The 17,223-nt window shown below is 41.5% G+C and overlaps 1 non-coding gene across 1 annotated transcript; it reads left to right on the forward strand.

The window, feature by feature from the left end:
* Positions 1–11,986: 11,986 nt before the first annotated feature.
* On the forward strand, positions 11,987–12,059 carry trnaf-gaa. Its single transcript has one exon. It is a non-coding gene; the product is annotated as a tRNA-Phe (tRNA).
* The last annotated feature ends 5,164 nt before the right edge of the window (positions 12,060–17,223 follow it).

Genomic DNA, 17,223 nt, shown 5'->3' on the forward strand with positions numbered 1-17,223 from the left:
CACCAGCTACCTAACTTAATATTAGTTAGCTATATTGGTGTATTTATCACTGTTGAAAAAAAACCTCAAAATGCATTTGTAGGTAGCTAGCTAACAGCCATGGAGGAGGGTGAAAGGATAGCATCCCCAAATGTCAAAGTGAGAGAGTAGGCTATTCTGGATAGGGCAGGTACTTTGGTGTAGTTCCAGTCCCTAGAAGTGAGGACAGATATAAAAGTAACATAATATTCAGTGCGGTCTAATTTTGAGTATACTGAAGTCTGTTTCTTGTGAGGTTTTCTCAGATATAGAGAGCTGTGAAAGCCTGTCTGCAGATGAAGAGGTTGCAATGAAGAGCAGTGGTTCTCAGTCCTGGTCCTGGGGACTCAAGGGTGCACATTTTTTGCTTTTACTTTAGCACTGTACAGCTGATTCAAATGATCAACTCATCATCAAGCTTCAAGTGGTATTTATGTATACATTTGTGATGCTATCCTTGATATGATCCTGCTATTGTCACATGCTACACATGCACATGTGTTTGCACATGCATCTATCAATCCAATGTTATCATGATTTGTTATAAGGGATATTATACTTCAATAATCCACAATGACCTCATGATGTACGATAAGTCTAATAATGACATTATCTTCCATATTCCTACAGATACCTTGTCACTGGAGATTTCCTTCAAAACGATTGCCTAGTTACCGTGTAGGGCACTGCAAGGTTGGGTGACCAGGGCCATCTGGGACTGCCTCCTGGAGGAACTCAGGAGTGTCCTGCGTAACTTTATGAGGATGGACACAAGGACCAGGAGGGGATCTGCAGCTCGCCGGTGTGTACCAGAGGAGAAGTCTGCTGCTCTGCAGGATGTTTCAAGGATGGGGTCCAACAATGCAGCAAGAGAGGCAATCCGTGTGCGGGAGATCTTCACCTCCTACTTCTTCGAAGAGGGTGCTGTTCCCTGACAACACCATAGACTACACTATGCACAACCAAAGCCTCTTTTAAGAGCAATCCGCAATGCAGTAAGAGTATTGTACCATTTACTTAGCTATGTCAGCTACAGTTACTCAATTCCCAATTTCTCTCCCTTTGATTTCTACTTCTCAGGTGAGGGTGCTGTTTAGGTAAGGGTGTGGTGTGGTGTCTGTACAAAAACAAAACAGGCTATTTTAAGTCACCCACATTGAAAAAATGTAGAACAATTGGACACCCCAGAACCCACACCTACACACTCATGTATCAATCTGATTGATGGATTTTGTTGTGCAGTAAGCAGGCTCAAGTGGGCAGGCTCTGGTGTATAAGATGGAGCTGGAGAAGAAGGCAGACATTTTACGTGCCCCCAGCCGATTGTGTTTTTTGTTTGTAACTTATTTTTGTACTTATTTTGTACATAATGTTGCCGCTACCATCTCTTATGACCGAAAATAACTTCTAAACATTAGGACTGTGATTACTCACCACGGATGAGCAGAATCCTTGTTTCCCTTTCATGACTCTGACGAGCCCGACGCAAAGGATATACTGCTTACTTGGGAACAGGCCCTCATCCCCGTGATCTGCGTGAAGAGGAGGCTGAGAATGAGGGGCCGAAGAGCGGGCTGCCTTCAGAGAATTCGTAGGTGATCGAATAAACCCCCACTTCCATCCATTCTGCTAGCAAATGTGCAATCCTTGGAGAATAAAATTGACGAGTTACGTGGAAGATTAAACTACCAATGGGACATTAAAAACTGCAACATCTTATGCTTCACGGAGTCATGGGTGAACGAAGACAATATCAACATACAGCTGGCTAGTTATACGATGTACCGGCAGCATGGAACAGCAGCGTCTGGTAAGACAAGGGGCGGCAGACTATGTATTTTTGTAAATAACAGCTGGTGCACAATATCTAAGGAAGTCTCGAACTATTGCTCGCCTGATGTAGAATATCTCATGATAAGCTGTAGACCACACTACCTACCGAGAGAGTTTTCATTCGTATTCTTCGTAGCTGTTTACATACCACCACAGTCAGAGGCTGGCTCATTGAAGGAGCTGTATTCCGCCATAAGCAAACAAGAAAACGCTCACTCAGAGGCGGCGCTCGTAGTAGCTGGGGAATTTAATGCAGGGAAACTTAAACCCATTTTACCAAATTTCCATCAGCATATTAAATGTGCAATCAGAAGAAAAATAACTCTGGACCACCTATACTCCACACACAGAGATGCAGACAAAGCTCTCCCTTGCCCTCCATTTGGCAAATTTGACCATAATTCTATCCTCCTGATTCCTTTACAAGCTCAAATTCAAGCAGGAAGCACCAGTGACTAGATCAATAAAAAAAGTGGCCAGATGAAGCAGATGCTAAATTACAGGACTGTTTTGTTAGCACAGACTGGAATATGTTCCGGGATTCCTCTGATGGCATTGAGGAGTACGCCACATCAGTCATTGGCTTCATCAATAAGTGCATCGATGACGTCGTCCCCACAGTGACCGTACGTACATACCCCAACCAGAAGCCATGGATTACAGGCAGCATCCGCACTGAGCTAAAGGCTAGAATTGCCACTTTTAAGGAGCGGGACTCTAACCCGGAAGCTTATAAGAAATCCCGCTATCCCCCCGACGAACCATCAAACAGGCAAAGCGTCAATACAGGACTAAGATCGAATCATACTACACCGGTTCTGATGCTCGCCGGGTGTGGCAGGGCTTGCAAATCATGACAGACTACAAAAGAAGCACAGCCGAGAGCTGCCCAGTGACACAAGCTTACCAGACGAGCTAAACTACTTCTATGCTCGCTTCGAGGCAAATAACACTGAAACATGCATGAGAGCACCAGCTGTTCCGGAAGACTGTGTGATCACGCTCTCTACAGCCGATGTGAGTATGAACCTTTAAACAGGTCAACATTCACAAGGCCGCAGGGCCAGATGGATTACCAGGACGTGTACTCCGAGCATGCGCTGACCAACCAGAAAGTGTCTTCACTGACATTTTCAACCTCTCCCTGTCTGAGTCTGTAATACCAACATGTTTTAAGCAGACCACCATAGTGCCTGTGCCCAAGAACACTAAGATAACCTGCCTAAATGACTACTGGCCCGTAGCACTCACATCTGTAGTCATGAAGTGCTTTGCAAGGCTGGTCATGGCTCACATCAACACCATCATTCCATGAAACCCTAGACCAACTCCAATTTGCATACCGCCCCAACAGATCCACAGATGATGCAATCTTTATTGCACTCCACACTGCCCTTTCACACCTGGAAAAAAGAAACACCTATGTGAGAATGCTATTCATTGACTACAGCTCAGCGTTCAACATCATAATGGCCTCAAAGTTCATCAATAACCTAAGGAACCTGGGACTAAACACCTCCCTCTGCAACTGGATCCTGGACTTCCTGACAGGCCTCCCCCAGGTGGTAAGGGTAGGTAACAACACATCCGCCACTCTCAGGGGTGCGTGCTCAGTGCCCTCCTGTACTCCCTGTTCACTCATGACTGCACGGCCAGGCACGACTCCAACACCATCATTCAATTTGACACAACAGTGGTAGGCCTGATCACCAACAACGATGAGACAGCCTATAGGGAGGAGGTCAGAGACCTCTCCCTCAAAGTGATCAAGACAAAGGAGATGATTGTGGACTACAGGAAAAAGAGGACCGAGCACGCCCCCATTCTCATCAACGGGCTGCAGTGGAGCAGGTTGAGAGCTTCAAGTTCCTTGGTGTCCACATCACCAACAAACTAACATGGTCCAAGCACACCAAGACAGTCATGAAGAGGGCACGACAAAACCTATTCCCCCTCAGGAGACTAAAAAGATTTGACATGGGTCCTCAGATCCTCAAAAGGTTCTAGGATGCACCATCGAGAGCATCCTGACCGGTTGCATCACTGCCTGGTATGGCAACTGCTCGGCCTCTTACCGCAAGGCACTACAGAGGGTAGTGCGAATGGCACAGTACATCACTGGGGCCAAGCTTCCTGCCATCCAGGACCTCTAAACCAGGCAGTATCAGAGGAAGGCCCTAAAAATTGTCAAAGACTCCAGCCACCCTAGTCATAGACTGTCCTCTCTGCTACCGCACGGCAAGTGGTACCGGAGCACCAAGTCTACGTCCAACAGGCTTCTAAACAGCTTCTACCCCCCAAGCCGTAAGACTCCTGAACATTTAGTCAAATGGCTACCCAGACTATTTGCATTGCAACCCCCCTCTCCCCCACTTTACACCACTGCTACTCTCTGTTGTCATCTATGCATAGTCACTTTAATAACTCTACCTACATGTACATACTTCCTCAACTAACCGGTGCCCCCGCACATTGACTCTGTACTGGTTCCCCCCATGTATATAGTCTCGCTGTTGTTATTTTACTGCTGCTCTTTAATTACTTGTTACTTTTATCTCTTATTCTTATCCGTATTTGTTGGTTAGGGGCTTGCTAGTAAACATTTCACTGTAAGGTCTACATCTGTTGTATTCGGCGCATGTGACTAATACAATTTTATTTGAATTGTGGCTCCTTCCACCTTCAAAGAATAGGCAAGAGGGCCAACCATGGAGAATAGTAAGACACTTCATTATTTCTATAATTACGCTATAGTGTTTGTCCTCGTGTTTTCGTGCATATTTTTCAGCATAAAGTACTCTGCAGCCACTTAGCGTGGACACCAGGTGAGGCCAAACACACAGATTGCTGTTGAACACTGTCTCTTTAACTACCTTATTTTTTCAATAACGGTCTCTCTCCTTCACATCATCCCTCTCTCCCCCTTCTCCCTAAATCCTCTAGGTTATATCAGCTGTGTCGGTGAACCCCTCCTGCATTTGAACTGGCTACATAGAGGACACAGCATGATCAGAGGTGAGTGGTCACTTGGTCGGGTCAACAGGAAGTATTATTAAAGAGATGCTTTGCATTGAAATACAGATAGAGATGCAGTAGTCCCAGAGTTAATGATCCAAGGTCAGTTTTGCATTTCACCTCCTGATGATTGATGACTGACAGTGTTAGAATAAAGAAAAAACACTAGGCTTAAACATGCTCTTAAACATGCTCTCTCATCTGTTTCTCATCTGCAGGTATGTTTTGATGTGAGAGAGGATGCCAACCCCGAGTACCGTCATCGCCACCTCACCCGCTCTTAAGATAACCTTTGGGCCGACTGGGAGCCCAAGGCTGTTTAGGAGACACCACTAGAGACACTATTATATAATTGTGATGAACTGAGAGAATATTATGGTACCACTGTGATTCATATGCTGCCTTCCCCTTCTGTCTTTTACACCTCTCTCGCCACCTCGTATTTCTTCCTCTGATTTTATCATGCGCAACAGATGTGCATTGAAGTTCAGTTTGAACTTGTATTTATAATATAATATTACAATTATAATATTTATAATGCATGTATTATGTATTTATAACACTTGGATAATGAACTTCTTTCAATAAAGCATTTGTCACGCCCTGGCCTTAGTATTTTGTGTTTTCTTTATTATTTTGGTCAGGCCAGGGTGTGACATGGGTATTTATGTGTTGTGTTTTGTCTAGGGGTTTTTTGTAGGTTATGGGATTGTGGTTAGTGAAGTAGTCTAGGTAAGTCTATGGTTGCCTGGAGTGGTTCTCAATCAGAGGCAGGTGTTTATCATAGTCTCTGATTGGGAACCATATTTAGGCAGCCATATTCTTTGAGTGTTTCGTGGGTGATTGTTCCTGTCTCTGTGTTTGTTTGCACCAGATAGGGCTGTTTCGGTTTTTCACGGTTCTTGTGTTTTGTATATCGTTCGTATTTTCATCTTTATTAAAGATGTATAAAGATAACCATTTAAGATAACCAACCACTGCATTTTGGTCCTCCTCTCTTTCGACAGAAGAAAGCCGTAACAGCATTTCACATTCTCTACTGGTTGAAATTAAGTCTCTCATTTGATGAAATACTCAGATCAATGCAGATGAAGGAAATTAGATATTGAGATGAACCGGTTTTAGAGTATTTACATGATGCATAAGAAGTGTAGTGTACTGTTTTAAAAAATTATATTTCTGTATATATGAATTACAAATCAGCCTTTAACTAGTTAAATCATGTTTCTAGCTTATTGCAGAGTTACAATGTGTAACCATTGATGTCCCAGGACCAAGATTGGTAAACACTGTTGAAGAGTATAATTGTAATACATACATGCAGACACAGCATCATTGAAATACCGGAATTTGATACTCCTGGTATTGGATATGACTGAACAATTATCTCAAAGACATTCATACCTGAACTGCACCTTTATTTGCCAAAGTAGAATACATGATCAGTGAATATATTAAATGTACCGGCTACAATGTGGGGATCCCATGCATGGTAATAACTACATTTATATACGACTTGCATCCTTGGCACAAAGTTATATTATATTCTACTCAATCCATAGGCTTCGTTAATGTCATTCAGAATGGTTTGAAGTTGATACAACTGGCTATGATAGCTGAGGTTCATAGCTAGGTTATGAACTAATATATATACCAATTCTGTTCCATACACATATCGGCTACATAGCTAGCTACACATCCATAGGCATACAGGTATTTTTATCCTCCACTGTACAATCAGCAAGAAAATAATGATCTAGCTTCGTTACTTCATCCATCTGCATTGCATGGCAAATATTTTTATTTATCGAACCTTTATTTAACTAGGCAAGTCAGTTAAGAACAAATTCTTATTAACAATGATCGCCGACAGTACACCGGCCAAACCCGGACAACGCTGGGCCAATTGTGCGCCGCCCTATGGCAGGCTGGACAATAGAACGAGTCCAAATTCACCCAAGGCTGAAAACGGAAATTGAACTTTGGCTAAACTGGAACACTAGCGAATTAATTTAATCGAGCGATTGTAGACCCTATTTTGACTGGAATTATGCTTAGAATTCCATTTAGCCTAAATGGCACAAAAAAATGTATCCCTTTTCACATTACCACTACAATTTGTTTTTAGGACGAAACTGAAGAAGAAGAAAAAACTAGTGTAGAAAGTCAACATACGCACCTCGATGGTGTCAACTGTGCTCATGTCTGCATAACGAGGAAGTAGAAAACGAATTGCAACTAAGGACTATTTTTGGTCTAACGATCGATGACAACGAGATACACTGCCCAGCCTTACATAATTAGATAGAAGAGATTATCCTGATTAATATGGTGTCCTACTTGATTTAAAAAAAAATATACACATTGAGAGATATTTGGTGAAATAGACATACATACCCCTATTTCCCCAAAACAGTGGCAGTCTTAAAATTCTAAGAAAGAGTCTTTTATTTAAGCAGTTTAACATTTATTTACTACCATTTGCCTTTTTGTGTTTAACATTTTGTAGTTTGCAATCTAGCGGTTAAGAGCGTTGGACAGTAACTGAAAGGTGGCTAGTTCGAATCCCTGAATGGACTAGGTGAAAAATCTGTCGAAACCTTGAGCAAAGCACTTAACCTTAGTCGCTTTGGATAACAGCATCTACTAAATGACTAAAATGTAAACTAGGCCTCTATCTTAAAGTGTGGCAATAATTGATTAACTTTTCATTATTCACAGATCTACTCCTCTGATGACATGGCAGGCAGGTGGGCAGACAGACTCCTCTGATGACAGGCAGGCAGGCAGCACACTCAGGAAAACGAACTGTTTAGCAAAGCAAAGGCTCTTTTGAGAGCTACCAGATTTATAATGAAAAACAACACATTTTTAGTGTCTGTGTCCAGTGTCTGTGTTTATATGTTAAGGGGGTGTCACTTTCGCAGATAATGTCACCCATCTAAATAAATAGTTTTTTAAATTGAAAAGAATAAACTAAATGTATGGTGTTTATGTCTTTTTCATGGTTTGTTATGGTTTAAGTTGTTATTTTACGGTTGTAAGTGATAAAATGAACTAGAAAATGTTATATTTTGCCATTTGGAGTAATTACCACTTTAGTAAGGATATACAATTTATTCAGTACTGCAGTTGCTAAATAATTCCAATAGATGGCAGCATAAGATCACAAATGAAATTTCAGAAGATTAGTTTTCTCCCTGGAGACACCACTCCCCTCACAGGCTGACTACACAGCTCGCGTCGCGTGCACGAGAATTCCAAAATAAATGTAGAAATCTATGTTATTCAATTATTGCACCCGCACTGCTCACTCGCGCCAACAAGCATCTGTGTTGCCAAGGGCTAAAATAGAAGTCAGTTCTATTTCAGACACACATCATGCTGCAAATCCTGCCTCTCCCATCTCCTCATTGGTTTTACCCACGTCTGTGACTGAAATACGAAATAGCTCGATTGTGGTAAGGTACCTAATTTATGAAAGTTGCCAATCGCAATATAAAGTCAAGAGAAGAAAAAGCCTGGAAGGAGGAGAGATGACTAGAAACGATTCAGTTGACCGTTTTATGTGTGAATTAATTGGTGGAGTACAGGACCTTGTGCATTTCAGGTAAAATAACAACTCAATGTTTATATCCCAGGACAAATTAGCTAGCAACAGCAAGCTAGCTAAATAGGACAAATTAGCTAGCATGTGCAAGCTAGCTAGTTAAATTGCCATACATGTTTCATGCTTTTATACCTGGCCCCAAATTAATGTAATTGGTTCAGAGTTTGTTTTGATATATTAACCTGCATGTCGTGATCACGTTTGGTGTGGGGGGGACAAAATACATTTATGCACGATGGCGCACGCGCGCAGCCGGTTTGGGTTCCGTGTAAACTGACCGTTTTTTTAAACCAAGGCTAAAATAATGTTTGAATTTTTTCCTGAGGACATTGCTGTTCTATTAAATTTACAGTACAGTGTGCAACTTTATCAGTTATTCAAATAGACATGTCTGTAAATTAGACATTTCCCATTAGCTAGTAGACTGTGTCCTACCTGAGAGACCTGTCAACCTTAAGTCTGATGGGACTCTAATGGGCTGCCCCTGGTCAGCTGTGGAGGGTAGTGTGTGAATAGGCCCTGTTGTCTTGGTGTGGTGCTGATGAAGCAGTGAGTTAATGAACACATTGTTAAGGACCCTATTCTATGTGTGTGTGTTGCTCGGCTAGCGTAAATGTCACTGCAGCACATTGCTTTCTGACCCTCATGTCCACGCAGACCAGCTGTCCTTCCAGGTGTGCTGCTGGACATGATTGGCATCCTGCTAATGTCTGGAAACTGGGCCTCAGACTTTGGGGTTATATTCACACACACAACAACAATCCATCAATGTGTGTCTGGCAGAGTGTGTGTGTGATGCATACCCATGTTGTATCCATTATGGCTTCTACTAAACGTGTGTTTTCTCCCTGCCTGCAGCAATATTCCAAACCATTCCACTTTTCATGCCCGTTCTGTGGAGCCCGCAATCTGGACCAACAGAAGCTGGCCCAACACTGTATGGAGAACCACCGCAATGATCCCAACAAAGTGGTTAGTCTGCTATGTTATACCCGGAACTATGGACACTGTCCTAGTCTGAACTATGGACACTGTCCTAGTCTGAACATGGACACTGTCCTAGTATGAATTTCCTCAAGCTTTTATGTGCTGATATGAAGTGTTACGCAACATTGACGTAACTGCATGAGAGTGCATCCTAAACCAACAGAGATTCTACTGCATTCTGTTTTGGTGTACTGGTGAGGTAATGACAGGGTTGTTGATTGGTTGGTGTGCCTCCAGGTGTGTCCTGTATGTTCAGCCATGCCGGGGGGGACCCCAGCTACAAGACCTCCAACTTCCTCCAGCACCTGCTCCACCGGCACAAGTTCTCCTACGTCACGTTTGTGATGAGGATAAGGGTTGGGATCTGGGCACTGTGTCTTCTATTCTTTTGTCAATAATCATGTCCTCTCAGCCAGCAGCAGCCCCTCCACTTCCTGTATACTGGGGAGGAGGGGAGCTTGGCCTCCAATAAATGTTGCAATTTAAAACCACTGCAATGCAAACCAATGAGTACAGCATGGTACAGCACGGCAGAAAGTATGAAGGTTCCCAAAAATAAATATTGAAGGTATTTCCTTTGACTCTTTATTTTTCACTGTTCAAATGAAACATTTTCAAACTCCAGGGGAAAGCCATCACCTGACAGACGTTCTTGTAAAAGTACCACAGATTAGTTCTGTTAAAGTTTTATTCTCAAGTGCATCATTTGATGGCTTTGAATAAGAGGGACTACAGTTGAATAACTTGACCCCATTCTCAGTGTGATAATCTTACAGACAGTCTAGACATGACAAGTTAAACAGAGAGTAAGGATATTCTCACATCACTGTTTTTTTTAGTTAACTAGGCAAGTCAGTTAATATCAAATTCTTATTTACAATGACAGCCTTACCCTTGCCAAACCTTAACGATGCTGGACCAATTGTTGTGGGAAGCTTGTGGAAGGCTACCTGAAATGTTTGACCCAAATTCAACAATTTAAAGGCAATGATACCAAATACTAATTGAGTGTATGTGAACTTCTGACCCACTGGGAATGTGATGAAATAAATAAAAGCTGAAATAAATCACTCTCTCTACTATTATTCTGACATTTCGCATTCTTAAAATAAAGTGGTGATCCTAACTGACCTAAAACAGGGAATTTTTACTAGGATTAAATGTCAGGAATTGTGAAAAACTAAGTTTAAATGTATTTGAAAAAGGTGTATGTAAACCTCAGACTTCAACTGCATGTAACATTCTATTGGTTGCAAGAATTTTGTATAATCATTTTAAAATTCTAAGTTTTGAATCCAGCGTCATTTTGTGTTTCAATTCATAAACCATGTGCATTGGAATCAGTACATCGAATCTCTTTCCAACTGTTTTGCAATGTATATGGCACAGCTGTCAATTTTTGGGTGCTTAAATTAAATTGGTATATTTTTTTTTATCACAATTTTCTTGAACCATTTTTGGTCTTTAATGCAGGGCCGACAGACAAGTTCCTTACTTTTTCCCCCTTCCACTTTATACCTTGTTTTTATCGATTAGTCAATTAGTATATTTGAGGTCTTAGTTTATAAAATTTTAAAAAATGGGTTACATATGGTTAGCAGATGTTAATGTGAGTGTAGCGAAATGCTAATTTAGTTTAATGATATACATTTTGTCATTAGATTTGCTTATATTTATTATGCTATAGCAGTGAAAGAGGTTTGTTCAAACCATACATTTCATCTATTATTCAACTGACAGCAGAGTGGCGCAGCGGAAGCGTGCTGGGCCCATAACCCAGAGGTCGATGGATCGAAACCATCCTCTGCTATATCTTTTACGTGTGGACAATTCAGCAAGGGTGAGAAAAAAAAACACGAATTAAAAATTATAATATAAAACATCTTTATGCAATAGAGATGATACCTACGTACAGTTATGATTAAACGAAATAAAAGGAGAGCTTTGTTTTCAAATAATGTTTTAAAATAGTGTTCGTAAGCAATACTATAACTTATATAATACATAAACTATAACTATTAGAATGGTTGAGTTAGACCACATTAATATTGCAACATCCTGAAGGTTAAGTGCAAATTTGAGGTGCTCACTACCACCTTCTCATGGACAATAGATGAAATAACAGGTAATTATATCTGAGCAGTTGGAGAACTTTCATTACATTTTGAGAGCCTGTGTCTGTTAGCAAGAAGACTCCAGACCAGATCAACTAAGGCTCCTATTCGTACCTGTCGTCGGTAAAAGGTTAGTCTAATTTTAACAAAAATTCTAACTAAAACTATGTGTGAGTTTGTCAGGGGACCATCAGGTGGCAGCATTGTCTTTCTAGCAGTTTGAAAAAGAACGTGTCCGTGATTATGTCATTAATGTGGAGGCATTTGTCACTCACTCCCTGTTAGAAAATATTAATGGTCCCGAAGTCAACTGAATACACCGGACAGCCAATCACACACCTTAGAAAATAATTATAAAATGTTTTGACGTATTTTTATCTAGTGTTTTGTGATATAGTTATACAGTGCAGCCGAAATAGCTCAGTTGGGAGAGCGTTAGACTGAAGATCTAAAGGTCCCTGGTTCGATCCCGGGTTTCGGCAAGTGTTCTCTTTTTTCTTCTTTTGCGAGAGTTCTAAATTTGGCCCGGAAAAAAAGAGAGGTTAAGATTTCAAACCCTGTTTCAAAGGTAAAATTTGGTGGGAAGTGAATGTAGTGAGATTATCGTTTGGACAAAAGACTCTCCTCAACTCCTCCATCTGTATGTACACTGCTCAAAAAAATAAAGGGAACACTAAAATAACACATCCTGGATCTGAATGAATGAAATGAACAAAATCACACAAAAATTATCAATGGAAACCAAATTGATCAACCCATGGAGGTCTGGATTTGGAGTGGAAAACCACACTACAGGCTGATCCGACTTTGATGTAATGTCCTTAAAACAAGTCAAAATGAGGCTCAGTAGTGTGTGTGTGTGTGCCCTTCACGTGCCTGTATGACCTCCCTACAACGCCTGGGAATGCTCCTGGTGAGGTGGCGGATGGTCTCCTGAGGGATCTCCTCCCAGACCTGGACTAAAGCATCCGCCAACTCCTGGACAGTCTGTGGTGCAACGTGGTGTTGGTGGATGGAGCGAGACATGATGTCCCAGATGTGCTCAATTGGATTCAGGTCTGGGGAAAGGGCGGGCCAGTCCATAGCATCAATGCCTTCCTCTTGCAGGAACTGCTGACACACTCCAGCCACATGAGGTCTAGCATTAGGAGGAACCCAGGGCCAACCGCACCAGCATATGGTCTCACAAGGGGTCTGAGGATCTCATCTCGGTACCTAATGGCAGTCAGGCTACCTCTGGCGAGCACATGGAGGGCTGTGCGGCCCCCCAAAGAAATGACACCCCACACCATGACTGACCCACCGCCAAACCGGTCATGCTGGAGGATGTTGCAGGCAGCAGAACGTTCTCCACGGCGTCTCCAGACTCTGTCATGTCTGTCACATGTGCGCAGTGTGAACCTGCTTTCATCTGTGAAGAGCACAGGGCGCCAGTGGCGAATTTGCCAATCTGGGTATTCTCTGGCAAATGCCAAACGGCCTGCACGGTATTGGGCTGTAAGCACAACCCCCACCTGTGGACGTCAGGCCCTCATACCACCCTCATGGAGTCTGTTTCTAACCGTTTGAGCAGACACATGCACATTTGTGGCCTGCTGGAGGTAATTTTGCAGGGCTCTGGCAGTGCTCCTTGCACAAAGGCGGAGGTAGCGGTCCTTCTGCTGGGTTGTTGCCCTCCTATGGCCTCCTCCACGTCTCCTGATGTACTGGCCTGTCTCCTAGTAGCGCCTCCATGCTCTGGACACTACGCTGACAGACACAGCAAACCTTCTTGCCACAGCTCGCATTGATGTGCCATCCTGAATGAGCTGCACTACCTGAGCCACTTGTGTGGGTTGTAGACTCCGTCTCATGCTACCACTAGAGTGAAAGCACCACCAGCATTCAAAAGTGACCAAAACATCAGCCAGGAAGCATAGGAACTGAGAAGTGGTCTGTGGTCGCCACCTGCAGAAGCACTCCTTTATTGGGGGTGTCTTGCTAATTGCCTATAATTTCCACCTATTGTCTATTCCATTTGCACAATAGCATGTGAAATTTATTGTCAATCAGTGTTGCTTCCTAAGTGGACAGTTTGATTTCATAGAAGTGTGATTGACTTGAAGTTACATTGTGTTGTTTAAGTGTTGCCTTTATTTTTTGAGCAGTGTATATCAAATATACTCCATGTAGTATATGTTACGTTTCATATTGTATGTACTATTTGGGAATGTCCATCATCCATTTCGTATGATATGTTATGAATTTCAAAAACGTACTTTACATTTCGAATTAGCCAAATGTACAATATGTTAACATTTTGAAAAACATTTGTGTTACGAATTTCAATTTATCTTACACAACTGACTTAATTTGCTTTTATGACTTTACACATTTATTTTGAGATCCAACCCTGTAAACGTAATTTGCCTGATGACCCACGAGTGGAGGAGCTTCTCATTTCATACAAGCGCATTTTCGTCCACGTTGAGCTGTCCGATCAGGTCCATTGTCTACTTGTGGAATTGTGACTCTCCTTGCCGCCGCAACTCGATTAAATTGGACCCTTTTCAAAAGGAGGCGAGAGAGGACGCAAAACTTGAGCAAATGTAATTGAGTATGGAACGCCGTTTGGGTCTTAAAGCACGTGCTCAAAACGCGATCTTTTTAATGCTACATGTGTAAAGTAAACAGGTGCAGGCGCTAAATTAACTTTTTCACGCGTCAAATAAGCGTGTGCAAATGTGCTTGCAGGCGGTTCAACATGTGCCAAATATACGGCTGCAAGCGGTCCTGCACACGTCAAGTTAACGCCTACAGCTGCTAAATATACACCTACACAGGCTAACTTAAGTTCTTTAATATGCTAATTTTACTAGCCAATTTCCCTAGCTCCTCCTTTCAACCAGATTTCACAGTTTGAAGGAACTTCCTTTTCCACTGCAAGCAGAGTTTGAACAACAATTTTGTCTTTGAAATGTGTTGTTACTGAATTGTCATGTTTATCAGCTACTTTACAGTGGAAGGATCTGTTTCTCATCACTGGCTATAAAATGCAGCTAACATTAATCTAGCACCAGGATCAGCAGTGCTTAGCATAGGCTAAATCAGATACTTGCTAGCTAATTTAGCTAACATCGGTAGCTCGAACCCCGGCCATATTATATCATATAGTTAGCCTCAAACCTTTCCAGGTCATACTGCTAGCTGCAGTGAACGGCACCGTCTTGTGTTTTATTAAAAGCCCTGCTGAAAAAACATGTAAACTATAACAGCCACGAAAACACATTGGACTGTGTTAATACTATCAAGGTATATTACATACTAGCAAGATTGTTGCTTGAATGCAAGGCCAGGCATATGTAGATTAGACAATGGAGATGCTCAAAATCCTGGTAGTTCTCGATTTTTGGTGTCTTTATTTTGCTTTATCGTTGACTTAAGGAAGACAAGCTACCTAAATGTGACTTATCGGCTAGTACTGAAGCAGGATATGTTTTTGAGTTACGTTTTTAGCCCAAAGCCGCATATTTGAGCAAAACAACTTAAGATTGGCAACTCCTTCAGCCTGACTGGCTTTCATTTGAATGCTAGCGTTAGTCACGCTAGCTCGTGATTAGCATGAAAACACAGAAAAGCTCACATAAAGCAAATTTGGTTAGTGACAGCCTTGTAAAACCTTAGAAGTTAGCAAACGTTACATGTCAGCTTTCGAACAGAGTAGACTTTAATGTGCACGTTCAGTTTTTGAATATTTATATTCCATCAAATCTTATTAGGGTAAAAATAACTTCAGGCATATACCCAGTACTTCTTCAAAGGAATAGGGTTCCCATTCCTTCCGCTTTATTTTCACAAAATTGTTTCTTGCAAAAGGGAACCATGAAGAGGAGCTTGGAGTGGGCAAGGGGGAGGCTGATGAAGCAGCAGAGGAGACCTGATTCAAGTATCAATTAATTCTGGGGATTCTTACCTGGTTGGCCATGCATGGCACAACACAAGGTATGCAACATTAAACCCAATCAAATAGCCAATGTTATTAAAACGTGTATTCCAAATTACAGTCAAGCAACGTTTGTCAGTTGTGTTAATGTTATGAACTATGAACTACAAACAATCTATGGTTATTGATGTCAATGAATCAATTGAAAATGACTACAATTATACATTTTAAAACTGTGCCAGTAAAGATGACAAAAAAGTAATCTGCTCTTGTGGTTCTGTTTACATTTTCTTCCAGACACTTCAATCTGACACTCTTTTTAATGTTTGACGTCAGGCAAAATGTCTTCAGCCACTGTAGGACGGAGAGCCGCTGTTTGGCATCGGACTGTGGGTGTCTGTGGGTGTACCAGGAAATGACGTTAGAAGTTAGGGCCCTATGATATCGAAGCTTCTTACCATTTCAACTGCAGCACAGTCGATATCGATTTAAAAAAAAAACTGGAACAATAGATTGTGTAGCACAATGTACAACTCCAGTTTGCCTATTGTCCCAACAAATGTCAATTATACATTTTTACATACGTCAGAGCATTTTATAGCTCTGCTTTCAACGCCATCCTGACCCACAAACTGGTTAGCAGACTCAGGGCTCTGGGTGTAAATCCTGTAACAACAAATTTAGATTTTTTTTTACATTATCATAAGAATTTGTACATGAGTACATGAAGGAGCTGTGGGACCTGACATAATGGTGATACGTCAACAGTTTCATCGTAAACAAAGTAGATGGTGATACTTGACCATTCTCCCATCTACTGTACATTGACATGGAGATGATCAGCAGCTTCAAGTTCCTGGGCACCCTGATATCCTTTTCTGCCCTCAGTTACTTCACTCAAAGTCCCTCTTGTGCTTCTCCACTACCCTTAAACTTGCTGCACCACGACCTATGTACCAACTACAGTGTTGTTTATTGCCATTGCACCTGTAAATGAAATGTCCATATTTATTGTAAGATTTATTTATGGTAACATTGCACATATTGTAACATAGTCCCTTGACATACATGACTTAACTACTTTGCATAATGCTCAGTTTACCCACTCTAATAAATCATACATGTATTAAAATATTAAAGCTGCATTATGTATTACTGTGTCCAATTGATTCTGGTTGGTTGTAAATGTTTTTCAAAACTTTCACTACACAAATTTTTTTTTTTGCTGATGAACAATCCTGTCAAACTTTCATAATATCAATTATTTTGGGACACATCACCAATTAACATTGGCTGCAGTATTCCGAACTTACTAGGTAGTCATGCAATAAATGTTTAGGATAATTCCCCTTAAATTAATTATTTAAATCAAAGCAAATTGTATTTGTCACATGCACCAAATACAAGGTGTAGACCTTACAGTGGAATGCATACTTACAAGCCCTTAACCAACAATGCATTTAAAAAGAAAAGTAAATAATTCAAGAACATCAGTAAAATAACAATAGCGAGGCTATATACAGGGGATACCGTTACAGATGATGTGTGGGGGCACCGGTTAGTCAAGTTAATATATACATGTAACCGTTACAGATGATGTATGGGGGCACCGGTTAGTCAAGTTAATATATACATGTAGGTAGAGATATTAAAGTGACTATGCATAGATAGAGTACCAGCAAATAGTCTGGGTACCCATTTGATTAGATGTTCAGTAGTCTTAT

Source organism: Oncorhynchus tshawytscha, linkage group LG12, assembly GCF_018296145.1.
Source record: "Oncorhynchus tshawytscha isolate Ot180627B linkage group LG12, Otsh_v2.0, whole genome shotgun sequence".
Classification (NCBI taxonomy): domain Eukaryota; kingdom Metazoa; phylum Chordata; class Actinopteri; order Salmoniformes; family Salmonidae; genus Oncorhynchus; species Oncorhynchus tshawytscha.